Here is a 27,269-nt window from a genome sequence, read left to right on the forward strand (position 1 = left end):
CAAGAGGGAATTTTATTGCAAACAATATTGCATATCCAATATTGTATCCAAAATTGTGATGTTTTTTTGTATTGTTTGGGGTTAGATATTACTTTGTAACCTTACATCCCTCATCTAATGCTCCCTTAAAATTAATCTAAATAACACTTATAATTTAATGAATTTTAAATGTTTTTTTTTGCATATCTCATATTTTTATACTGTAATAATAATGGTATTATGTCTAAATTCACTTGTAGCTTTTCTCTCTTACATTATTAAGAATAAATAATGTGTGGAAACTAAATGGTTTGAGTACAATTAATATATCAGCTTATTGGAATCAGTGAGAATTTTTATGTTAGTACTAGTTGATTTCAAAGTAACAGTATATATCACAGTATATTTAATTTTGCTTTAAATCAGGTCCTTATGATATAAAAAATTAGACATTTCATAATTCTTGTCACCAGTGTCTAGCTATTTCGCAAAAATACTTATAATAGCCTAAATTTAATAAAAACAATAAAACAACTCAAGCTCACTAAAGACCAGTAAACAGTCAATGATAAAATAAGAATAAGAAAATAATTACAAGCAATAGGTCAAAAAAACTATAGTACAGCAAATATGAAATGTTACATACATTGTATAAACTAATCAAATGTATAAAAACACTGCATATTCTTCAATGTGCAAATTTAAATCTATATTTCTTGTTAAAGTTGCAAAAGTGGTTTAGTCGAGCAGCGAGAGATTTTTCTCTCTTTTGTTGCTTGATTAATATGAATGACAGACATCAGGTATAGACTGCTGTCCCATTAAGAACTACCTGGATCCAATATAATGTCTGTTACATGCGTTTTCTTTCTGAGCTAATTGCTTTCACATAAGACCTTAATTACTGTATTCATGTGGATACTTGGAAAGATGGGCATAGATTTTGACACATACAGGTGTGTGTATTTAACTGTTCAAGGCTTATAAAGCAGCAAATGTAACTCTGTTCAATACTCCAGTGCTCTGAGCTCCCGTCTTCACGTGCTTTATATAGTGGAATTCGTTCTCTTTCGCTGCTAATTGCATTTCAACGGCTGAATTTTTTTTTTTAAACCGCAATGTTTAAAAACACATGTAAATGATACGTTTTCGTGACCACGTAGCACAGCAATGTTACATGAGCATGTTACCATGATAGAGACAATGGTCCAAAATCTCTAACCATTGACAAATTTCTACCAGTTAATTGTGCCTACCAGTATATCGGCCAACCCTAATTGGTACATTTCTAAGATAAAACCATAAGCCTCACTAATCGACTAGTCGGTTGTAGATTCTCAGTGTTTGGATTTATTGCTGGAACTGCTGATTGTTTCTGAAAAGTTTACAGAGCTCTCAAACTCCCAAAATGGGAGAATGTAAACTCACAAATGGAGAGACGCAAACATCAAGCAAGACCGCAGACAAACAAAAGCAGAGCTAAATCATTTATTCTCAGGTGTTCAGCATTATTGACAGCCTCTAAACAAGAAAAAAGACCTTTTATGTATGTGTTTTATATTATTGGCATGACGGTGACCTTTAAGAGTCTCCGAGTGTTTCAGGTTTGTTTGTTTTGTTTTGCTCTAACTTTTATAGGCGGTTATAAAGAGCATCTGAAATGCGCTCATCGGACTTAGTGCTGGATAAATGACTTGTCTGACTCACTGCATGTTTTTAAAATGAAAATTTTTATGTCTCTAAAGAGTGAAACGGAGCAGGAAATTACAGCCCGAAGATAAGGAGATTCTTCCTCTCAAAGAGGCCATGGAAACCCCAGGTTGTGCAACACCACCCGTCACTCAACCTGGAATAACAGCAGAAGTCGAAATTTATTTTGTGTGTGTGTTGTAACCGGCGGTATTACTAAAACATTGAATCTTGGTATAAGTAATTGTATATATGATTTTAAATATATATTTGTATTAAATATTAATGCGTATACAATGGCCTTGAAAATCTGCATGGAAAATGCATGAATGTCTTTGCACTATGAAACAAAATACACATTATAAACCAGTCACAACATAACTTTTAAAATGTAAAAATAACTTCAAAACTGCGTTCACATAGATTTGGCTGGGAATTATAAAACAACTGATAAATCACCTTGGGACCAATGGATTTAAAGTAATCGCAAGAAAAATAGTTCTGAGAAAAGCATGATGAAAGTTAATTCTGGGGAAAGCATGATATTGGAAAAGCTGATATTTTATTTTTAATACATTGAAATTTTCAGTAGCATTTAAAAATACAGAGTATTTTTGTTTTACTGGGAATTCTAAGAAAAATAAAAAGGTTTATAATAAACAAACATGTCTGGTTTTGGATATTCCAGTGAAATGTTATTAATGAAACCGCTCTCATTTTGTTTGATTTATTTGGAACTTGATGGATGCAAACCAAAAGATAAGATTATTCGTAAGAAATCAAGTCTGGCATTCATGCAAAAAAGGCTTCATATTTGAACAGTAAATCTATCATTTAAAAATAGCTAACCACTACCATATGCCTTAAGGGGACAGTCCACACAAAAATGTATTTTGTCATCGTTTACTCACTCTCATGTCATTCCAAACCTATTTGAGTTTCTTTCTTATGTAGAAGATAAAAGAAGATATTTTGAAGAATGCTGACTCAAACAGTTGATGGCCCCCATTGACTTCCATAGTATTTGTTTCCTTTCTGTGGAAGTCAATGGGGACCAAAAAATGTTTGGTTCTCCAAATATCTTTTATGTTCAACATGGGAAAGAAACTCATACAGGTTTGGAACAACATGAGGGTGATCAAAATAAAATTTTTTGGGTGATTTGTCCCTTTAATAAAACTCCATGTCTTGACATATAAATAATGTCAACCAGTGGTACCTGCTGATAGCTCTGCAAGTATATTTACTCTTGCACCGTATACACCATCATGCCATCCGGTTTGTGTTTGTAATTCATTCTCAGGTGTGTTTTAGCATGAACTTTATAGTGTATATTTAGCGTGACCACTGGTGCCATTTTTGATTCCTTCCGATTTCCAATCCCCCTATAAATAGAAAGTCTAGTATGACCTTTGTAGATACTACCAAGGCATTCTTGTGCAGTTCTCAGAAAGAGACTGATCTGAAGGTTTAAAGCCCAGTATCTGCTTTGTACGTCTGAGCCAATTTCAGTGAGCGTGTGCAGATAACCTGGGTTTGGTTTGGACCCTGTTGAGTTACAGATTAGAAACAGACGTCCCTCTTGCACTGTTCCTGCAAACGCTCTTTTAGAGACGGGGTTTATTTTTAGGCCAGGCTGTGGACATGGGGGCCAGAATTGAGACTTGAGGAAGGGGTATAAAATAACCCCCTGGCTCTCAGCCAGAGTGCTCGCTAATAACCTCCTCACATTCCTCAAGTATGTCCCAACGCCTGTTAACCATATGATGACTCATCTGTGCATGTGGGAAGGGAAATGCATGTGTACATCACAGTCTTTTTTGGTATTTTATCCTTTCAAGCTATTTGTGATTATAACAGGTACCAGCAAATATCTCTCTCCCACAGACACGCGCACACACACATTTCTGGTGTAGTGCTTCCAGGCTGCTTCATTTGATCTCAGTTTATTGCTTTCTCACATTATCTGCGTGTTGGCCTGCAGCTCATCCCTGCGGAGCAATCTCTGATGTATGAAAAACAACTCTCCATAAACACATTTCAACCACAGAGACTGATATTACCCCTAATGTATCTCTCACTACAGGCATAAACCCAGATTGTCTATCCTCCGCTTCTCCTCTGTCTCTCTCTCTCTCAAACTCTCTCTCACTCTCCAGTCCCTTGTGTCATCATATAGTGATCACAGTGGATATTACTGGGGGGCGTTCAAGACTCCATGAAATAATCAAGTCTGCCCCCCATTCCACTCAAACCTCCCTCTAGACAGGACCCCTAAAAATATCTCCGGTGTATCTCATCATCATATACCAACAGTAACTGGACTTCTTCCCCAGTGTGTGTCACATCGAATATATGAGGTTGAATATAGGGTGAAAATAGGCTTACAAATGTATTAGTTGGCTTTTGAGGTCTTTTTTTTTATTTGATTCGTGAAGCCCTCCTTCACAGCAATATTCCTCCCTTCCAATTCACTGAATGGATACTATATATGGCTGCATGATTTGGTCAACAAATTGAATAATTTTTGGGAGTTTTGGGAAATATTGAAATATTGATTTGCTAAAGTAATTTTTAAAAAATAAAAGCTTTAAGTAGCTTTAAGTAATATTACATTAAAATTAAATAGCAGTATAATTTTTTTTTTCAACATCTTGACTCAAGGATTCTATATACGAGTAAAAATGATAAAGTAAATTATATATATTGTATAAAAAAAAATTGTGATTAATATATTGAATATAGACATTTTATTGGTAATGTTTGTTGTAATTTCTTCACTTGCACATTTCATCTGAGATATTGCTGTCATTTCTTCCTTTTCTGTGACCCAGTGTGGTTATTTATTTGTATAATGACTCGAGAAATTTGTAAATGTCAGAATGCACATTATAAGCACATTAATGCACATCAACTCACATTATAAGGCACATTTATAAGCAAATTGTAGTTTGTGTGGAGCATTCAGCTCTGAGACCGCTGTAACAGGAGATCCTTTATGTGATTTTATTCTATTTAACTGTACAGCCCTAAATAGGTAGCATAATATATTTGTAAGAATTTGAAAAAAAATAATTTGGAATTGCTATATCTCTGCTTTGGAGGTCACAACATGGGCAAGACCTTTTTAGACAGATACTTTACCTTTTGTGCCCTGTTAATTAACTGCTGGCTGAAGCATACAGTACGTGACCATTCAAAGTGTCCCTCAAAGCTCAGAGAGCAAACCATTCTCCACAGTTAACCATAGCGCTCAGCGATACAGCAATGCTGCTTTCAGATTTAGATTATTATTATTTTTTTTAGTTCTTCCTCAATTAGCATGATAGTAGCGTGTAGATAGACGGGAAGAGCTAATCTCATTCCTCTGTGACAATCGACAGCTTATTATCACACAGAATGCACCATCAGTTAAACTAACATGTTGAACCGCTCTATAAATCTCTCATATCACACACCACCAGCAGATGGGAAGGGGACAATGGCAGATTGTACTTCACTTTAATAATATTGTGTTTCTTTAGCAGAATCGCTTCCACAGCTATTATTCTGTCGTAAGTCTCCTGGTGGGTCTTATATAAAATAAGAAGAGCGAGAGAAAGACAGAGGCAGTGCGTGTATAGTGATTTTAGGTTAGCAGCTGAAGGAATATGTTCATCTCTGCTGAAAATGAAGGTGGCATATTTGCCACCCAGATTGCATCAGACCACCCTGTAGTGTTTTAAGTGAAAATACTTTTAAAAACATTTGACCCCTTTTAGACAAACTCTACATATTCCCCCTGACGCTGTCCGACTGGGTCGAAAGGTCAAGGGTTAAGCAGGAGCAGTGTGTCCTGAAAACCAAAGCCATTGATTTTTCTTCCAGAGGGAAGTTGAAGGTGGAAGATACACAGGGTCCACTCGTTTCACTCTAAGAGGAAAGAAGAGGGGATATGGTGGTCTGGCATCCTCAACTGGGCTGAAACTGAATCCTGACCTACATCTCTGCTTTTTTTAGTAAACGGAAACTACTTCTGCCAAGTTATTCCTGGCAAAAGGTGGTAAAGGTCTAAAAAAAAGTGTTCTGAATCATCAATGGATGGGATGTTGATGACTATTTTAAGATTTGAATCTTTTGCTCTGAAGAAAGATCCGCGATCATCTCAGTAAAGTTTTTAAGACAAGTATAGAAATGCATGATATAGCCTAATGGTACATTATCAGTTATCCATATAAAAGTTATTTTGGGTTTATCAGTATTGGTTGATAATGGATATTTTACTGTTCATTCTTATTTCTCAATTTTACCTTTGTCGTTTTCAAAGTTTTAAAAAACACTAATGTATTATCGCTAAAATGTAATCTTTAGCAAATCTCAAAATTAATATCCATTTGCTTTTTGTTCATTTGTAATGTTTTAAAATGTAAGTTTATTTGTATGATTTAAATGCACTGATTTTAGTTTTTAATGTTTTATTGTTTTCATTTATTTAGACAAAATTCAAAAGAAACTGGAGCAAGTAGTCTCAACATTAGACACGCAACCCTCTAGTAGAGTGGTGTGTGTGTGTTTTCCCTGTGATGTGTGTTTTGGTGAGATGATGTCCATGCATTGTTGATCTCCTCTCTCCAGAGATTTATCTGGGATGATGAGACCTCGCGCCTCAGGCACTCTGACTTAATCAAACTTCAGCAGCTCAGCGAATCAGATGTTCCTTTTAGGAACTTCCCTCAGTTTGTGCGGTTTGGAAGGATTTGGTTTGTGTCTTTAAATAGATGCTAAGGAGAAGCCAAAAATGAGCATTTGCAGTGAAATGCAAAGTTAAATCTATGCTGTATTTATTCGAGGGTGATTTAAAATAAGCAGCGATACTTGAGTACAGAACTGTAAAAGTTTTAAAGTAAGACCAAGCCAAACTAGAGTAATAAAATCTCTCTCTACAGTTAATCTAAGCGCACAGATGCTGGAATGCTGCCTATGGCTCACTCAGATTTGTTTTGTTGTAAACGTTTCCAGCATGTTCCTTTTTTTCTACTTTCTTTTTCTTTTTTTTCTCTTTCAGATATAAATTTAGACTTGGGTGAGATTCTTTTTGAATGACCACATGCCCATTTTAAAAAGCTGATAGGTAAAAGTTTCAAAGCAGATTGAGTTCTGAAAACTGGCCGATTTAAGAATAAAATTGGCCATGATGACAGAATATTTATGATATTCCTATGATGGTGATATTTGGTCATTCTGGACCATGCCGTGACCAGAGAAAGACCATAGGAAACTGTTTTTCTAAGCAATAAACTTGAAAAAACTGGCTGTTTTGTCCTTTTAGTTTATAAGTCTCTTTGTAGTAAAGGTGTCTGCTAAATTGCACGTGCTTGGTTTATGTAAAAGACATTTGGATAATGTAATATTGCTGTTTTTCTTTTTAAACGGAAATCCAATTGTATACTAAAGTCCAATTAGTTTTACTAAAGTAAAAAAAACATTGGTCCTCTCTCAAAATGGACCAATGGCTCTGGCTGAACTCCTAAAAAGCATCACGGAACCTCTAAATATACTCCTATTGATGCACTTAAGTTGTTTTTCTATGATTCTATTCAATGCGCTCCTGGCTGAAGTAATGTAAAAAGTATCCCCATCATGGACACTTTGACTTTGAAACCTGGGGTTTTTTAGATGGAGGTTTGGAAAAAGTACAGAATGGATGGTTTAGCTGTTAGCCCTTTCCTCCCTGACAGCCTCGGCATGAACTCTGAGGAGTGAAGGGTGACCAGCTGGCCAGGGTTCTTATCAGTGTTTGTGCTTTAAAAGCCTTTGAGGAATGTTGGCAGAATGCCACCCTTATTCTGCTCGCTGCAGACCATGGGTTTACAAAGACTGTGCTTGGATAAACATTCTTGTGTTGAAATGCTGATCTAAGATCAGGTTTCCTGGTCCTCAGCACTGGTTAAGCTGTACAGACTTTTTATTTCATTTTATTTAATTTTTTTTGTATTTATCCAGACATGGTGTACTTTGTGGTGCTGGCTCTGAAGGTGCAGAGTTCATTGTACTTGAATTTATGATGCTTTAAAAAAAAAGCTAATGAAGACAAAATATTAACAGGATGTTAACGAAATAGTTCACTCAAAAAATGAAGGTTTCCATACAAAACTGTTCATAGTGACCACCTCCTCCAAAAACTGAGAAGAAAAGCACCATAAAAGACCATACAACATGTGAATAATGTTCCAGGTCTTTTAAAGTCATACAAAAATTTTGTGTGAAATTAACAATTTTTTGTAACAATCTTCAATAATCCCTTCCAGTGTGTTGTTAACCACCGTGAATGATTGAATTGAACTAGAGGGTGGAATCAGTTGTGTTCCTGAATGAATTGTTTTGTTCGATTTTATAGAAAGGGTTAGTATAGTGGAAAGAACTGGCTCAGAAGTGTGATTCATGAACTAATGAAATTTATCCGTTTCTTAAAAACTAACTTGGTGATTTGGTTCCAGTGAATTATTGAGTTTGTGAATAACATTCTAAATCAGGGATCAGCAACCTTTTCGGCATGACGTGCCATTTTTTATTTTTATGGTTAACCACTGTGCCAACACAGCCCCCCCCCCCACACCCCGATATAATTCTGTATTTAAACGGTACATACACAATTTTTTATTATACGATAAAAATTTTTTTTTAACGTTTAATCAACGTTAATGCACTGCTTTAATTGATGAACGTGCACACACAGACACACACACACAACACACACCACTCGCACACAGAGATCTGAGATCGTGCTGTGCAAAAAGTAGCATTCAGAAGCTCATAAACCTATGAGTGTTGTCACACTACTTTTATTAATCGATACTGAATCGCTACATTATATTTCTCAACAACAAAGGGGCAAAATCGCTTCATTGTCTGCAGAGAGAGACAATTTACCCCCCCCCCCACTTTCTTTCTCTCAAAATGGCCATATTTCAGAAAATTTTTCATCACTGGATATAGCTTTAGGTCATTTAACATTTCTATGGTAAAACGTATTATTAAAAGTTGACTAATGTTAATTGATTTGCAGCTTCATCTTACCTCACTCTCTTTAACGTTAAACTGACGCTTCGCGCTCTGCTTCTGTGAACGGTAAACCCCGCCTACTTTGATCTGATTGGCCATCTCAGTCATTTTGACATTGACGAGTGCTGTTAGACCGAGGCTTTGATCTGAAGCACCTAGTATGTGCAGTGTTTGCACGTGCATCCATGCAAGTTAATTCTCACACTTTAATAGTATTTGTAGCTCCTAACAGGCTGTGACTATGAGAAGTTATTACATCAAACTGTACGTCATTATACAGTTTTCCTTATTGCTTGCGTGCCAGCGATTATCCCTCTGCGTGCCACTGTTGGCACGCGTGCCGTAGGTTGCCAACCCCTGTTCTAAATGTATGTCTGTTCCTCACAAAATCACTTGAAGACTATATAACACACAAGTTCATTGACTACTTTGTAAAGACTATTTTATCCATAACAGACTCACTATCAAGACCCGTGTGAAGATTCTTCAAAAATATCTCTATTTTTTTATGTTCCACAGAAAAAAGTAAACAGCATATGGGTTTGGAACGGCATGAGAGGGAGCAAATAATGGCAGAATTTAGATTTTTGAGCAAACTACCAGTTTAAATGCCAGATTTTATCTTGGATTTTCCACACTGAGCTTTGGATTTCACCCAAAACCAGTCTTTTGCTTTGAGAAGCTTTAAGCGTAAACATAGAGAAGATTTCTGTCCGGCACTGACCAGGTGATTCTGGTCTTCTGACTTTCACTTTAAATCGAACAACAACTGATAAAATGCTTTCTAAATATTGAATGTTTGTATAATTTCCACTTTCACACATTCAGGTCGTTCATTATTACTTGAGCTATATGAAAGCCATTTAACAAAAGTAGGTAGTGCTGAATTCGTCGAATTAAGAGGCTGCTCTGCATGAGCATAACTAATTCACATTGCCCTGAAGGGGATTTGCAAGTTTAAGATCATTTTGCAATATTAAACATGGCTGTTATTAGATCAATTTCTCTTTTTTGTAATTCATATTACTCTCTGGTGATACAGGCAGCTGGAGTTCTGCATTTCCTCTGTGTCTGCAGACTGTCTTTATGCAAAGCAAACTGGGCCGAGAGACAGACAGAGAATAAGGTGCATGGAGCGAAAGCGAGAGTGACATGGAGGGAGATAAAGAGAGACAGACGGACTGACCAAGAGAATAAGGAAATGCAGCGGAGACAGGCGGTGAGACGGGAGATTTGTGAAGACTCCGGTGCTGTCAGTAAGGACCTGGCTTGAGCTAGTGTCTCATTCTCACACGGCAGATTGGAAGAGCAGATTGCGCTCTGAGATGCCCTGAGATTTGGGCAGCTTCCGATGGGGGATTTGTAGAGATTTGGTTAGAAGTCTGCCCATAATGAATGTTAAGTGAAAAGCGCCTTCATCATCTTCTTAGCAAAGACATTGTTTTCTCTGAGCACTTGTTCTGTTAGTTTTGGCTCGGTGTCTAAGTGTCACAGTCCTGAGATGACAGTCTATAGCTTCATTGACTAGTATGTGCAGATCACACAAACAGACGTTTTATGAATGAAAAAGCCTCATTTGTTTGTCTGTGGAAACAATAGATGAGAAGATGTTCTTCAGATGCAACAGACTTTCTTGGGTTTTTTGGAGTTTTCTATGGCTGTCATGTTTTCTTAACGTTTTGGCCCCCCTTGTGTCCCATTGCTAATTTCAGATAACTAAAGATTTTTTTTCACATTCTTCCCAGACATGATAATCCATTGTAATTTCTAGGGATGCACGATAAATCGCATGCAATATTTATTTAATGCGCATCTTGTAAGTAAAGCTGGTTCTATAACCAGCGGTAAATCTTCGTTATTAATAAAAATGTAAAAAACCTTTAAAAAAGCTTACTGACCCCAAACATACAAAACTAGTAAATTTTAGAAGTGAACTTTATTATTATTATTATTGTTATTATTGCAAAAAGTGTTTTGGTCAGCTCAAGTTTTAAACATATTTGTCTTTGTTCTTAGGTCTGTTGTGGAATGTCACAACTTCCTTAAGCGGTCCAGCACTTTACCCTCAGCTTAATCACCTGACTGCAGTCCTGCTGTCTGATTGGATCATCTTTGGAGGTAAGAATCTATGGCATGAAGTTTGTTGAACGATCGAAGTCACTTGAACGGTTTGTTCTGTTTTCTCCTCACGTCTTGCTCTTTTGTTGAAATTTGCTTGGCGAAGTAGAGTTGAGCCCCTCTGAAGGACAATGACTTGATTTGACAGAAAATTGAAATATCATCCAACTTCATTATTTTGGCTGGACTATTCACCCGAGGCTGTCGCGTGGGGGACAACGTCTGTCAATTTTTAGAAGACTACAAATATAATTTAAAAGAAACATCTGACAGTCTGTTAGACAATCTGTTTAAATCAAGTCTCATGGCGAGCAGGCGACAAACGATAGAAAAGTATCACAGTTGGAGAGGGTAAAAGGGAGGTGGGCAGATTTTCAAACACTTCAGAAAAGAGAAACAAGCAGATGACGGAATCAGAGAGAGATCACTTAAGAGAAGACAAAACAGATGAGACGGGAGACTTGACATGAAGAGTTGTAAAAAATCTGCTGGAAACACGCATGAATCACAGCGCACCTGTGCAAGGCCCTTTTACTCATGCCCCCTGTCTGCCCAGATATCCCTTAGACATCAAGACACATCCCACAACGCTGAACGCAGGGCTGGTGGTGACAGGCTCTGTCGGGCCGGCTGAAGAGAGCAGATGGCTGACCAGATGCAGGGCTGCGTTTGACCTTGGGCCCTGTGGAAGTCTAAACATCATAGGCGTCCTCCGGCGCTTTCACCTTTCTGCCGCTCAACGGAGCCGCTGCTTCGCTCTGACAGCTTATGGTTGTTTTATTTAGATGAGCCATATGGAGCCATTATGTGCTCCATCGTTTAGCTACTATCGCTATTCCCAGTGTAGTTTATCACCCAATGTGTATTCGAACAAAGAAGAGTTCAAGTCCCCCAGACTGTCCATGACAATGGAGATACGCCATAAGATATAACTAATCACATTCAGCTCTGTGCTCGGACAGAAAGGGTGGCAGAATTATAATTGGGGTCAGCTGATGCAGACTTGATGGAAGGGATCTTTAGCAAGTCGGCAACGCTAAGATTTACAAGCGCACATGCCAGCTTCAGCTGCCGTGCATCATTTTACCCAGAATTCTGCTGCATACCACATGGGTTTAGAAAGATGCGAGGGAATGGTGATTGTTTTCTCTCTCTCGATTTAAAAGTGTGTGGAAATTTGGGTTTGCATGGCTACACAATTAATCGAAAATAATCTCAATTACCATTATGGGTGCCGTTAAATGTGTGAAGTTTTGTTTACAGCAATTATTAATTTTTTTTTCACTGTATGACACACTTATCCTACATTAGGATACACAATATTATAATCTCAGTTTTCCAATACTAAGCCACTAATCATTTTTTAAAACTGATAACTGATACATATCCAATATTAAAATTCTGTACTATTGTCCATTTTATTTTATAAGAATAAAATACTAAATCAGTCATTTGAAATGATAGTAGTGAATTCACAACATTGTAATGTACAGTTTAAAAATGTGAGTGCTTATTGAATGCTTATAAAGATTAACTTTAAGTAAGCGTTATATGACAGCAAAGGTAATACGAGTTATAAATGTATATCTTATTTCCAATATCATCTGTTAACTGATTTTATCAATGTGTCTAGCACCACTAGTAGCTCTATTCACTATGGTATTTTGGCAAAAACTATGGTTTCCCTGGTAAATTGAGGCTGCACAAAACAATTATTATATTTAATATATTTGAATACAAATCTGCATTAATTATCAGAATTACAATGTTGAGAAATAATCAACAGTAATCAGTTCTAATCTTGTTTTAGCTGTGATATCATCTGATTCATTGAGGTTTACTTCTTTATTCTCTCACTAAGGTCATTCTAGTGTTTCCTCCAGGGAGCGTCTGTTTCCTAATGGCTTGATGGCTTTTAGCACACTGTTATCAAGTGCAACGTCTACCGATTTATTTATTTATTTGTTTGTTTTTTCATGTAAACACTTGTGGTAACAGATATGTTCCCCGCTAATGGTACCTAGAAGTCTCTTTCAGTCTCAGTTTTCTTCAATAACTCATAGCACAATTCATTCAGATTTTCAACTTCATTTTACAGTAGGGAGTGACGTTGACACCGTAAGAGACGCTGATAGATGTTCTTGGATCTCAGTACAGACGTTGAGACCAAGTTGTGGTCTTCCACTTTTAAAATCTTCAGTTAAGTTCATCAAAGTACAATTTACTTTCCAATCTTAAAAGATAGCTGATCAAACACTTGGTGATACGAAGACAGAAGTGAGCTTATTTTTATAAATTTGAGTTTTTGAATTAAATCAATTGTTGACTTCTGGCAGGCTAAAAAAACAACATACCTACCTGACAATCAAAATAATCGTCAATTCTGGATCCACATAATTTTTCCAACAAATACTCCTCTTCTCATAAGAGGTTTATTTAACCACAGGTTAGCCCTATGGGCAGATGCCAGCAAAGGGTTTGGTCCACCATAGCTTTTTACTGATTTATAAATTCTCTCTCATGGTTTATCACTCTCATTAATGTCAGCACCTGCTGTAGCGGGGCTCTATCTGTCTGCCCGCAAGCCCTGCAGCTGTGCACTGTGCTCCGGCAAACTGCCCATCAGTCCTGCCCCCTTCCACTCCACCAATAAACATTTGGCTGGAATAGTTGTAAAAACCTTGCTAGAATCAGGTGCATTTGCTCTGTTGGTTGTAAATGTGTGTTTATCATGAGAATGCACATTCCAGGTACATTGGCATAAAGAAGTATTAGCCTGATTTTTACATATTTTTCTACCTGAATTTATTCATGCATTCACAATAAAAATGTAGTCAAAGGAAACATGGAAAACACAAAGTGTATATTTGTTGTCATGTGGTTCATTTAAAGGGATAGCCCACACAAATATGAAAATCCTGTCATCATTTTGTCACCCTCATGTCATTCCAAACCTGTATTACTGGATGACTTCTGTGGAATGCAAAGTTTTGGTTCCCATTGACTTATTTAATTTTATTAGTGTTCATTTATTTTATTAAACTGGATAAATTATTACACCTTTTTATATTTTATTTGGTGTCAGGATTTGAGAAAAACAGTTGCCCTTTGTGTAATAAGTTACAGAAACTGTTAAACGCACCAACTTAAATAATAAAATACACTTACCGGTTGTGGTCCATAAACAACGCCTTCTCTAGACAAAGAGGGAACTGCTCCATCTTTCAAGAATAATCTTTGTGCGAATCCGGCATTAAACTGATCGACTGAAGCTGTCCTCAGCAAAATGTGCTGCACATAGTTTTACATATGGATTATAATTTTCGGGAACAGAGTTAAAAATAAATTGTAACCATTGATCTCTACGTACAGCGTCCCTGGGAAGGCCAAACAAAGATTGGACTCCGAGATGAAAATAACAGCGTTTCGACGACATAGCGACAAACACAAACGCAGCTCTTCCTCTTCTCCGTCGGAGTGCAACAAGACCACGCCCCCTTTTTTGTGTATTCCTGTGGGCGGAGGTTAGTCAAAAAACTGTTTTAGTGACGTCATTACTGCAGGAGCTAGAGGGATGTAGTCCAAACGGGTCATTCGTTGTAGGCGAATTCTGTTAAATAAAATATCTCGCTTGGCATTGAACTTTGAGTTTTAGAATTTTACAGATATTATTTATACTCTAACAACAACATTACACACTAACTAAAGTTTAAAACATGGGATCACGAAGAACGGGACCTTTAAGAGATTGTCTGGGCATCTGACCATGAGTTGAAGCTTAAGTGTAACAATGTGATTCAGCAGGACAATAATCCAAAACGGAGTCACATTGACCTCTAAAGTACTGAAAAGAAACGAAGGCTCATATCAAATTACAGTTGTTGTTGTTTTATTGCCGTTATTATTGTTTAATGTTGTCTAGCCATATATTAAATTTAAGGGGGCATTTATGTTTTCCTCTGTGAAATGAGAGTCTGTGTTAGCCAATTTCACTCAGTGAAATTTTCACTTGAGTTCCCTTTGAGCAGCATGTCATTTTTGTTTGAAATATTGAAACCATTTTGTTCTTCGTATAGGAAATTGCTAAGGGGGCAGTTTTTTTTTTTTTGATTCACTGTACTGTATGTCAATAATACAACAGAAATTTGCAAATTATGCAAAGAGAATATTCCTTTATAAGAAGCTTCTTGAGTTTTCAGATTGAGTTTATTCCTTTTTTGGTGTGCAGAACTGAAAATGGCATTAAAAGAACAAGCAGAGTACCAGGAGGAGGAACAGAAAAGGGGAGTCATGGACCAGTGTCCCCCTCCTTCTGTTCTTATTCACAAATTGGTTTCTTAGGACCCGGTGCCACTTTACACTTTGTATGTGCATTGAGTGTGTTTTCTGCTGCTTTTAGTTTGTCTGTTAATCCATCAGCACTGGCGATGGGCGGGGAAAAGCTCACACATTTGGAGCCAGGAAGCACCTCCTGGCTCATCTGTGTCCCTTGATCCTGAGAACAGCCATGCTGGTGAGTTTGCAGACCCCTCAGAGTCTCTCCTTCTGGAAACTTCAAAGTCAGGCATTGGCGACTTGGAAGACAGTGAGGCAAAGTCTGTAGGGAGCCTTCATGCAGGTCAGCCCAAATCTTTAGCTGAGAGCCCCTTGTTCAGTGCAGGTGGATCTGAGGTCTGTGTTGAGGGAGGGAGAGGTGCTGTTAGGCAGATGGAGAGGGATTAACCCCCTCCACCACCACCTATCTTTGAATTATGAATGTCCCTTCTCTCTTTATGTCTGTCAGCACAAGGCAAGACTTTGAACACAACCCTATTATGTCCCTCTATGCAGTTATGTGTCATAAAAGGCATTTTACGGTTTCTGAGTCAGAAGTCATTTCTTTCTTGTATACTTTTACTCTATCATAGATGGAAGGTGAACCAACTGTAGGCTAAAGCTGTGGAAATCCATGTGTAGGCTATATATTTTACTAGATCACTTTTTTTTTTTTTTTTGAATAATACAGACTGTTTTGAGAGAATGTCTTGAATTTGATGCATTAAGGGATAGTTTAACCAAAAACGAAAATTCTGTCATTAATTACTCACCATCATGTCTTTGCAATCCCATAATACCTTCGTTCATCTTCAGAACACAAATTAAGGTATTTTTGAGGAAATCCGGAAGATTGGAAATAGTTGAATGAAATCGTTAATTTTGTTTTCTTTGCACTCAAAGTATAGCTTCTTAACATTACGGGTTAAACCACTGATGTCACATTTACTATTTTAACAATGTCTTTACTACCTTTCTGGTCTTTGAACCTGTCCGTTATGTTGCTGTCTATGCAGGGTCAGAAAGCTCTTGGATTTAATCAAAAACATCTTAATTTGTGTTCTGAAGATCTTACAGGTTTGGAACGACATGAGGGTGAGAAATTAATGACAGATTTTTATTTTTTAATTGAACTAACCCTTTATGTGTAATTCTCTTGTTAAAAATATAAATATTTTGTATTGTCATTTATTAAATGTAATATTATTATTATTTAATTATATCTGATTAATGTGTCATACTACAAAAGTTCAAAAGATTTTTTTTTTTATACATTAAACTTTGTAATGTTATGATCTATTATTTTACTACATTTTGAAATGTAATTTATTCTTGTGATGGCAAAGCTGAATTTTCAGCAACCATGTCACACTGTCCTTCAGAAAACATTTTAATTTGCTTATTTTGTGCTCAAGAAACATTCTTATTATTAACTTTGACTTTATTTTGTGATCAAAAAAATTTCAGGATTCTTTGAATAGAAAGTGCTATGCTATGCGGAAACTGATTGAAATCTGTATATCCCACATGACTGCCACAGCTTAGTGTACCTGCATCATGTGTGAAAACCTCTAGGTTTGTTTATTTTTAGAATAACCTTCTTGTTCCGCCTGAGGTAATATACATGATAAAACAACTCATTTTTCTCAAACTGTAACTCTTGTGTATCCAAGAACTTGTTCACCTTTCATACCTGGCCAAAAAGAAAGTTCGTTTTGGACCCGGAGAGATGCAGTGTGATGCTGATGTTTGAACTCGTGTTGTGCTCAGGGTGGCAGGGACTCCACAACTGCTGCTGTGAGGATTCACAAACACAAAGGAGTGGCAAATTCATGAAAATGAGACGAATTAGGTTAATCCAGCCTGTTTTATGCAGAGATACTTGAGGATGACATTTGTTATGTTGCACGAAAATGTAAATGAAGAGGAAAGCCTTGCTTCAAGACGTCTCTGAGGGAGCCAGGCACTGTGTTCACAGAAAATACAGCAGGTCTGGGATCAGATTCCACCTCGTCTTCTCTAATCACAGACAGAATAAACTACAAAGCAAAACAGATCTAGAAATATCGTTCATATAATGTTTCATATTCTTAGATGCTTCATTAATATGGCACAACATCTAATTCTCTCATTCTGTATTTTTAAACGTATCCTTATTTTTGGCGTAGTTTAGTGTCTGAGCTCATGGACTATAGTTCCCAGTATTTATACGATTAAAAATGGTCTCTGTCTCATATAGCCTTGTTATTTGTACACGCTGTGACTATACAGATCACAACATGTAAATAGGAAAATGTTTGCATTATTTTGTCACTTATTGGGATTACTATGCTACCATTATCCATTTACATCCAGTCTTTGTGCTGTGCTAGGCTAGTGGTTGGTGCGTCAAATAACACTTACAGAACGCACAGAAATGAAAAAGGTATGTATGGACTTATCTAACTCTGTGAATAAGCTAAAGTCCCAAAAAGTCGGAGTGTTCCTTTAAAGCATTGAAGAATTGAGCCTCAGCCTTTTAGATGCCAGATCTGTCTGTCCGAACAAAGACCGAAATAGAAGACTCTTGTCTCATTACCATTCAGATTCTATAAAAGCAATTAGCTTAACGGCGACTGTGGTGACAAAGCTTTTGCTCTCTTAGGAGATGTGAACCACCCTACTGTGATTTACCTTAGACAAAGACTGCACCTTGGGAATTTAAGTTGGCGTACTTTTAAAAGTTTGAAGTAAACAACTCATTTACATGCTCATTTACTTTACTCTTGCCCTCAGTTAAGCAATGGACTCTAGCTGAACAGAAGTCTGACTGAAGACTGGTTGTGTTTCATTCTGCTCCCTAATTCACTATGACGTGCTTCTGGCCATAGTGAACAAATGTAAGTACTAGCAAGACCCTTGATACACTGAAGTTTGGGAAATTGATGACTTTGTCTCCTGTGACCTGGCTGCGTCACAAGAACAAGTAGCTGGTATTTATCAGCATTGTTGTGCAGCTTCATTGTAGATGTAAAAAGTACATTGACATAATAAAAATGTCCTTATTTAATTATGCATGTTCATTATGTCCCTTATATTTACATTAAGATTACCTTTAGTGTCATCTACCACTAATTTTTTATATTAATACTAATAATCGAAAACCTTTAAAACTTAAAAAAAAAAACTTAAATCTTTTCTAAAATCTAAAATAAAAATATTTTATGAAATAATGTTGTGTTGCCTACATAATGGTTGATTTTAGTTAAGTTTCTCATTTTTGTTTTATTCCTGCGCTATTCTTGTGCTATTCTATTCCTATTAGACATTTATCTTTTATCAGCTTATGAAAATAATTAGTAGGTAATTGGTATTGACCAAAACTTTTAATTGTTTGTAATTGCACTTAAATTGTAGCATTGTAAATATTAATTTTACTTTATAAATGAATGAATTTATTTGTACATGATAGTATAAAAAGTTTAGTTTAACAGTTATCAACTATGATATGCAAATAATTGTTGGCTTATCCACATTGGCTAGAATTTTAATATTGTTTCATCCCTAGTCTTCTATCTTGAACTAAAACATAAATTCCTTTCTAATATTTAAAAGTTTGCATAATTGTTTACTTTTCATGCATTTTAGGGAATAGGGATGATAGATCACATGAAGAAACAACTTTAAATACTTAAGAAGGAATAGTGACATTTCTAGTGAGTAAATATTATTGCTAGTTTCACGATGCGTTGCATTCTGGGTATTTCTGGGGTGTGAACATTTCTCTGCTTGGTGTGATTTGGACAATGGGACAGCCTCAAAAACGGCTGACTCCCTGAGCAGAACACTACTAAACTAGGGAGCGGACTGAGACACAATGGGTGCGTGACAGTGAATGTGACATACTCGGATCCTTCTCTTCTAATTCCTTCCTCACTTGCTTTCTCCTTCATTTGCTCTCAAGTCATTTGTCTCATTACTTTAATTTAACAAAGCACTTCGCCATCTTTGTGGGGGAGGCCTCTCTTATATAAAGGCCTGATTGGAATAAGGAGATGATGGTGGTGAAGGAGCCATTTATACAAGATGAGAAGGAAGGTGGTTTAGGCTATTTTCAGTACCAACCCATGCCCACAAAACCTGCCAATTAGTTTAAGTGGCCTCCCAGCGAGCTGGATTAGTCTCGTACCTTTCTGAAAGAGTAAGAAAAGCACTTTCTTACAAAAAAAAGTGGCAAACTTGGTTAAGTTTCTATGCTCTAATTGCAGGTCTGGCTGCAAAATAGCATGTTACATTACAGACACCCACATACATGTTTTATGCTGAGGTAAAATTACTCCTTGTTTAAGCTGTGCAACCAGACTGCTGTTTTTCTGCACTTTATACCTGTTGTGTTGCAATGTTCTTTTGTTCTGCCAAGCTGGCTGTCTCTAAACTTTTCTTCGGTTTTCCATTTATTCTCACTTGGCCACATTACTTCTCTTGATTCTCTTTAAGGGTGCTACATCTTAAAAATAGCCGGTGTTCATTTCGATCCCGTGTGTGTGAAATGCGTGGTGAAAGTTTTGACCGGAATCCAAAAAAGTGGTTCCCACAGTCTACGCGCCGCAGGCAGGACAGACAGCGTGTATCGATCAGGGTGTAAAGCGGGGTTTGGCCGGAGATTAATACTGTGCTCAGCAGAGCTCATGAAGTTGTTAACGTAATGTGGAAAAACCGGTGTGATCAGCCATATTGACAGCACAGGGCAAGGCCACTGATTAAGTGAGTGAAGTGCATTTCACAAACTCACTCTGGTTCTCACATCATCTTTGTTTCCTGTCTGAATTCTTCTTCCACAGAAAATGTTGTTTTGCTCCTGTATGAGCCTGTGTTTGGGGAGTAACAAACTAACTTTAGCATTTTTCAGCACGATTAACTTGGCATGGAATGTTTTTTTTAATAAGTAGCAGTGTGATATAAAATGGTACAGATTTTAAAGCATTTTTAAAACTTTTTCTTGTGACTCTAAAGGTGTTGTGCACGCACATCAGAGTGAACAAATATGCTCAAACATGCTTTGATTTATGCATAACATGAAAAAAGTGTGATTTGTCACTCAAATAGTTAAATTTTGGTTCTTTTGGCCTACTTTTTGTAGCTATATACAAAATAATATTACAGTATTTAATAATCTAAAAAATTATATTTAGTTAAATGCTTCTGTTGGCCACTTTTTTTGTTATAGGAATGTAAATTCTGAAGTTTTCTAGTTTTGTTGATGAAATGAAGTGTGTTTTTTTTGATAGTATTAAATTTTACATTTAGTGTTGGTGGCATTTAGTGTAAATTAATGGTAAAAAAAAAAAACTACTCCAATTTACATAAAAGAAAAATGGAATACATTTTTTTGCCGTAGTAATCCAACAAGTGAATCAATGCACTGAACTGGTTTATTTAAATACGGTAGTTAAGTAAAAAGACTTCTTTGTGTAGTGATACAAATGAATATGTATATTTTTTGGTAAATAATCTTACAAAGTAATAATGTTTAAGCAGTGCTGCTGCTTGGTCATTGTTTTACTCAAATATATTGTTAAATTGTGCTGTTTTCTAGTTTTATTGGGGGCGTTCAGTGCAAATAAATCTGTTCAAATGCTGTTTAATGCCAGTATTTTTAGCTTGTGCTTTAACTTCTGTCTTTTAACAAACTATACTCTTCAGAGTATCTTCCTCAGCACTGTTAGGGTAGAAGGACACGCCCAGGAGATAGATGGTTTAATCCAGCAATTCATAGCAGAAGAGAATTTTTAATAAGAAGAACATTAGTTATGAATCTTTATTTCAAGCTGCGTTCTTCATTGTCAGCACATTTGAAAGCTTAATAAATGCGTATGTGTGGTGTCCGAAGCCTGAAGAAATTGTTATATATCTTTTTATTGGACATGAAAGGTCACCTTGTGAAAAGGAAATTAGACTTTGACTTCCCCTCTCTGCCCATATGAATGAAGCTGACCTGCACTGGAGAGACGTGTTAGTGAATTTTTAATCAGCATGGATATTTGTTTATTACCCTCAGCCTGAAGCTAATTTACTTCATCTCACTCACTTTCCTGTTTCAGGTCATTTACATACAGCCCTCCCCCCAAGGCCTGCTGGGACAGGATTACTGTATTAATTGCTTTTCGGTATGATGGAGAACAAAGCATCCTTTCTTTTCCTCTTCCTCATATTCCAAGCGACTAATGCTACGAAGTTTGCAGGAAATTAGCCACTTGGGACCAAAATGTATTTCGGAAATTGCAGCTTGTGTGCGAGAGCTCATGTACTTGTCCATTTGTAATCATCTGTGAATCTGGTACCTCAAGGACACGGAGAAGCGATACGATGGCTTCAGTAGTCGACACACGTGCACAAATGTACACAGGTGAATTGATTTTTGATGTGATCGCTACACCAAAGTGTGATCGAGCGTCTTTTTGCAATCATGGGTCGCGTGCCAGTCGACCCGCGCACACCTCGGTGATGAATGACCTCACAATGAGGCCTGTCACTGGTAGGTAATGTCACTAAATCTCCCACCACAAAGACCGCAGCATGTTCAATAATATCGACTGTGTGTGCGTGTGTGTGAGGTCATCCTCCGTTTGGGGTGTTGTAGGATATCTTTGCTTTCATCTTAGTGTTATAGGATAGGTTTATCTTTGATATGTTTCTGTTGTTGGATATAGATGACTTCGATGACCGATCCAAAGAGCAAAGGCAGAGTGGCCGGACTGATACAGATCAAGATGAATGGAGGAATAATAGGCTGAATGGATGAACAGGAAGAAAGCTCTTTATCTGGAGGGTTTAACATTTTGCTAAAGGGTTCTTTTTTTTTTGATCACCTACATCTGGGCCTTTTGGGCAACATCTAAAGTTGTCCTTCATTGCTAAGGCCAGATGTCAGTGGGTTACTTCATTCTTTCATTCATTATTTATCTCCTGTTTGATTCAGATCTGATTCGACGAGAGTTTCTGCCATGGCACAGTTGCTTTTCAAGCTGTTTTCCACCCACAAATTTTTCCAAAACCTGCGTTTAGAGTAAGTGAAGCTTGCAGAATCTATCACTCAAAATCTCAGCGCATTTGTTACCTGTTTAGAGCTATACCAGCTCAAAGATGGTGTAATGATGTCCTTAGGACAGATGTTCATGGCTCAAGAGATATTTCTCTTTTAAGTCCAGAGGTGTCTTCTGAAGCTTGATGCTTTTGACTAAAGTGTCTCAAATTGAAAAGCACAAAACTCTGGACCACCATCTGTGTTACCATGGAGACTGTAGTTTTTTTTTTTTTCTGGACTAGAGAGCACCAGTTCCATGGCACTCTAATTGCCCTGTCAGACAGTGGTGCGCGAGGTTTTAATGTGGAGTTTGGCTCTCAATGCCAGGAATAAAGTTCTGTGAGTTTGTTTAGAGTTTGGATAGAGAGAAATATTTAGTGAGGCTGAGAAACCTGTACGTTCCTCAGTAAGCTAAAGTGTCTTTGTAAGTGTCTTCACAAACAAAATACAATTTTATTTGTGAGGGTCTCTTTAAAAGTCGATGTAACTTCTTGGGAATAGTTAAAGACTTTTGCTGAGTGCTTGAAGCATCATAGGTCTAAATGGGCTTTTCACATGGTAAGCCATTTTTTGGTTAATGAAATGTAAGAGGGTCAACAATTTTAAAAAGGAAGTTTTTTTTCTTTATTTAAAGTTCTTAGAAATGTACAGTACAAAAGATTAAAAAAAAGAAGTAACACCTTTTTTTTATTCGACAAGGTGAATAAAAAGTGAAAGAACATTTATAATTTTACAAAAGATTTCTATTTCAAATAAATGCTGTTCTAATGAACTTTTATTAATTTATTCATAATTAATTTTATTTATTTTTATATATAAAGTATTACTGTGACCACAAAAAATATTAGGTAGCACAAGGTAAAAAATATTAGCCTTACTGTTTCAACACTGATAATAATAATTCCTTTTAAAAATAAGATTAGGATATTAGAAATTAGAAATTAGCATAATACAATGATCTCTGATCTCATGTGACACTGAAGACTATATATATATATAAATTCTTTTTTTTTTCTAAGAAGTAACAGCAAAAAGTGACTTCTTAGAAAAAACACACATTATTTATTGATAAATTATTTTAGTTAATTAAAAGATGGGACCAAAGAAGTTATGAAATATGTGATTTTGTCAGCATTTTTCAACATATGTGGCTTGGTCTTTCGGAAAAGAGTTGCATAGCATGCAGGCGGCAGAAATAACTTCAGTGTTTTGGTACCACAAACTTCTAAAAAATTAAAAAGCCTTAGCAAAAGGTTTCGGTCAGCGTTTCATAGCCACTAAGTAGTCTGCTGTTGTTGGCCTCAGATCCGTTTGAGTTTGATGTAACAGTGCGGACCTGAGACGCTGCAGAGTTGTTGATGTAAAGCATTTTTGCTGTACGGTAATGGGGAAAAGATTGCCTGCGGCGGCGATTGCTGGATACTGGAGTCTGTGTGAAAGAGCAGTGGTGATCTCACCTGCCCTGAGGCTCCTGCTCTGGGGCACAGAGCACATTGTGTTTCCTGCAGGGCCACGTGTGCAGGCGTGCGCCCCTCTTCTTCCCACAGCCCTGTGTCTACTGTTGATCTGCCCTTGACTCTTAGGAGCAGCCGACAAACAGAGCACGGTAATCAATTACTTCCATTTAGTGGTGAGCAAGCGATGTTCACACATCCCTCAGAGAGAAATGGAAGTAAATGACCGGGTTGGACTGATTCGCCATCACAGATTGACAGCATAGCATTAGAATGGTTTCACAGTATAAATGCAACGTCAGGTGTATGTTTTATGCAAGCAAGCTCTTGTGAACACGCATCGAAGACTGACACGGAAGAGAAGAAATTGTTGAATAAAGTCATTATTTTTGTTTTCTTTGTGCACAAATAAATGCGTAGCTTCGTTAAATTACGGTTGAAGCACTGAGGTCACATTCTTATTAGGATCCTTTACAGTGGCAATGTTTCTAAAGCAGGAGAACAACAGAAAGAAAGAAACTATTTTAACGATGTCCTTTCTGGGCCTTGAATGTGATAGTTGCAATGCTGTCTATGCAGGGTCTGAAAGCTCTCGCAGCTGCACAGTTCATTGATACAATATTGGTTATCAGCTGACATTGGAATTTATTTTATTTCATTGGTATAGGCTGATATTGTATATTTAATTAAAATTGTCTAGTATATTAAAAATTTTTACACTTTTTAAATGTAGATAAATTTACTGCCATGTAATGTTTGCTTGCTAATAATTTAATAACACTGTTAAATATAATCTTTAGAAATTCTTAAAATACATATTTTACTGCACATTACAGTGTAAAAATGATTTTGATGCCTAAATACATTTTTAGCATTTGAAATTATAGATTTGTATTTTTTTTTTTTGTAATTTTTTTTTTTTTTTATCTAAAAAATTTGATTCGGCCGTTTAGTAGTTATTAACTCTTTACTCGCCATTGACGAGTTATCTTGTCATTTAGAAGACAACACTTCCCGCCAAAAACTAGACACTCGGGGACGCTATTACACATCAGTACAAATGAGTACAAAACCTCCTGAACAAAAACACACATGAACAGGATGGAGAAACGAGCAATCTCTTATGTAAACAGATACATATGAAAAATAATTGCGATCATCAACAATAGACTGCATATAAATGAAAACTGCATATAATGTTACAGAGTAAAATGTTGATCCAGGAAGTGGTATATGTCTGTGCAATATTTGGAGGTATTGACTGAAGCAATTTACTGGATTTATGCTTTGATAATAGTGAACTTTTTGCTCAAAATTATGCATTTTTATGAAACCTACTTATATTCAAGTGTTGATTAAAAAAAGGATGCTTAAAGCTAGAATAAAAGATTGTTTTGTTTAAAAGTAGAGGCTCTGATCTTTTATTTTGGTGCATTGCATGGTGGCTGGGAACCTTTTTCCAAAAATGCTGGCGGGGAAAGTGTTAATAATTAAAAAGAATTATTGGTTCCTATATTGGCCAAAATTTGAATATCTGTATCTACAATAACTGGTAGCAAAAGAAGCACTGTTTTTGTGTGCAGAGCAAAACCGGACTTTGAAACACTGTACGGTGAACTTTGCTTGGCACTATTTTGATGGCGGTTTAATGACAGGGTTTATGGTGTTTTAAAGGCAGTGCTTTAGGGGAGCTCGGCTGCTGAGTTTATGATTTTGTCAGACAGCAGTTTGACCTGTAGGCTTTTATTCTCCTCAAACACGCACACAAACCCTCAGAGGAGCTGGAAATGCCAGAGGAGGTCATGGTTGTGTTGCATTTGTTCTGTGTGTACAGCGAAAGAGAGTGCAAGTGTGTCTTCTGTTGACACTGAAGCCAATCAGCATGCCAGGTTCGATAAGTCTGCATTGCTCTCACTCCTCACTATACCTGGCATTGATATGCGCTTCATATCGGATACTATCTAAATATTCTTTGGCTTGCATTCCGATGTGTCTCCAGTGTGGTCGGATAAAGATACGATCAGTCTTACCAGAGGAAAATGGGAAGCTTTAAAATACTAACAGATAATTCAAAAAGCTTTCTGTCTTTCTGTTGTTCTCCTGCTTTAGAAACATTGCCACAGTAAAGGATGCTAATAGGAATCAGAAATAAAGAAAAGGGGAAAATAAAGTTTTAAAGTGCCTCCGTAAGAAAACAGACCAGGAGAACAGACGTGACTGAGGATTTGGGGAGAGAAAAGAGAGATTCCTGTTGTGAGTCAGTTGAATAATTCTTCAGATATTGTTCAATAAAGTAAAGGAAAAAAGCTAAAAACACACTCAATACTTGGTTGGGGCTCCTTTTGTATGTATAACAGCTTCATCGTGGCGTGGCATGGAGGCGATCAGCCTGTGGCACTGCTGAGGCATTATTGAAGCCCAGGTTGCTTTGATAGCGGCCTTCAGCTCCTCTGTATTGTTTGTCAGATGTCACTTATCTTCCTCTTCACAATACCCCATAGATTCTCTGTGAGGTTCAGGTCAGGCATGTTGGCTGGCCAATCAAGCACAGTAATATCATGGTCATCAAACCACTTGGTAGTGGATTTGGCACTGTGGGCATGTGCTAAAGTCCTGCTGCAAAATTAAATCAGCATCTCCATAAAGCTTCTAAGCAGATAGGGGCAGCTGTGGCCTAATGGTTAGAGAGCCGGACTAGTTACCTGAAGGTCGCCAGTTTGAGTCTCGGTGCTGGCTGGTAAAGTACTCCTGAAATCTCCTGGTAGATGGCTGCGTTGACTTTGGACTTGATAAAGCACAATGGACCAACACCAAGCAGACATCACAGCTCCCCAAATCATCACTGACTTCGGAAACTTCACACTGGACTTCCGAATGAAATGCTAAATTTACTTTCATCTGAAAAGAGGACTTTGGTCCACTGAGCAACAGTCCAGTTCTTTTTCTCCTTATCCCAGGAGAAATGCTTCTGACATTTTTTTCTGTTTCAGGAGTGGCTTGGTTCTAGGAATGTGATAAATGTAGCCCTTTTCCTGAAGACATCTGAGTTTGGTGACTCTTGATGCGCTGACTCCGGCTTCAGTCCATGCCTTGTGAAGCTCTCCCAAGTTCTTGAATCAGCCTTTCATGGCAATCTTCCCAAGGCTATGGTCATTCCTGTTGCTTGTGCACCTTTTCCTACCACACTTTTTCCATCCAGTCAACTTTCTATGAATATATTTTGATACAGCGCACTGTGAACAGCCAGCCCTTTCAGCAATGAGCTTCTGTGGCTTACCCTCCTTGTGGAGGGTGTTGATGATTGTCTTCTGGACAACTGTCAAGTCAGTAGTGTTTTCCATAATTGTGGTTGTATGTTCTAAACTAGACCAAGAGGTGCCCAGTATTTATACTCCAAATTTATCAGACTGATCAAGCTCAAAATGGAATATTCAAATTTTTTTAAATACTGAATTTTTCCCCCCTAAGCTGTAAGTCGTAACCATCAGAATTTAAAAAAAAAAAAACTCATGAAATATTTCAGTTTGTGTACAATGATTCTAGAATATAAGAAAGTTAGCTTTTTTTATTAAATTACAGAAAATAAATACCTTTTCCATGATATTCACATG

At 37.0% G+C, this 27,269-nt stretch overlaps 1 protein-coding gene across 4 annotated transcripts in view; it reads left to right on the top strand.

Moving 5' to 3' along the window:
• The window catches only part of sema6e (sema domain, transmembrane domain (TM), and cytoplasmic domain, (semaphorin) 6E), a 146,887-nt gene that overhangs the window by 10,198 nt on the left and 109,420 nt on the right, over window positions 1–27,269 (top strand). For 2 of the 4 annotated variants that reach the window (XM_059568010.1, XM_059568013.1), the window contains exon 2: window positions 10,726–10,827. The gene's annotated coding sequence lies outside the window, so the exon portion shown is untranslated. Of the gene's footprint in view, window positions 1–1,724; window positions 1,799–10,725; window positions 10,828–17,916; window positions 18,021–27,269 lie in introns of all 4 variants that reach the window. The other 2 variants (XM_059568012.1, XM_059568011.1) reach the window with 2 other exon arrangements.

The sequence above is a fragment of the Carassius carassius genome, chromosome 15, assembly GCF_963082965.1.
Source record: "Carassius carassius chromosome 15, fCarCar2.1, whole genome shotgun sequence".
Taxonomy (NCBI): Eukaryota; Metazoa; Chordata; class Actinopteri; order Cypriniformes; family Cyprinidae; genus Carassius; species Carassius carassius.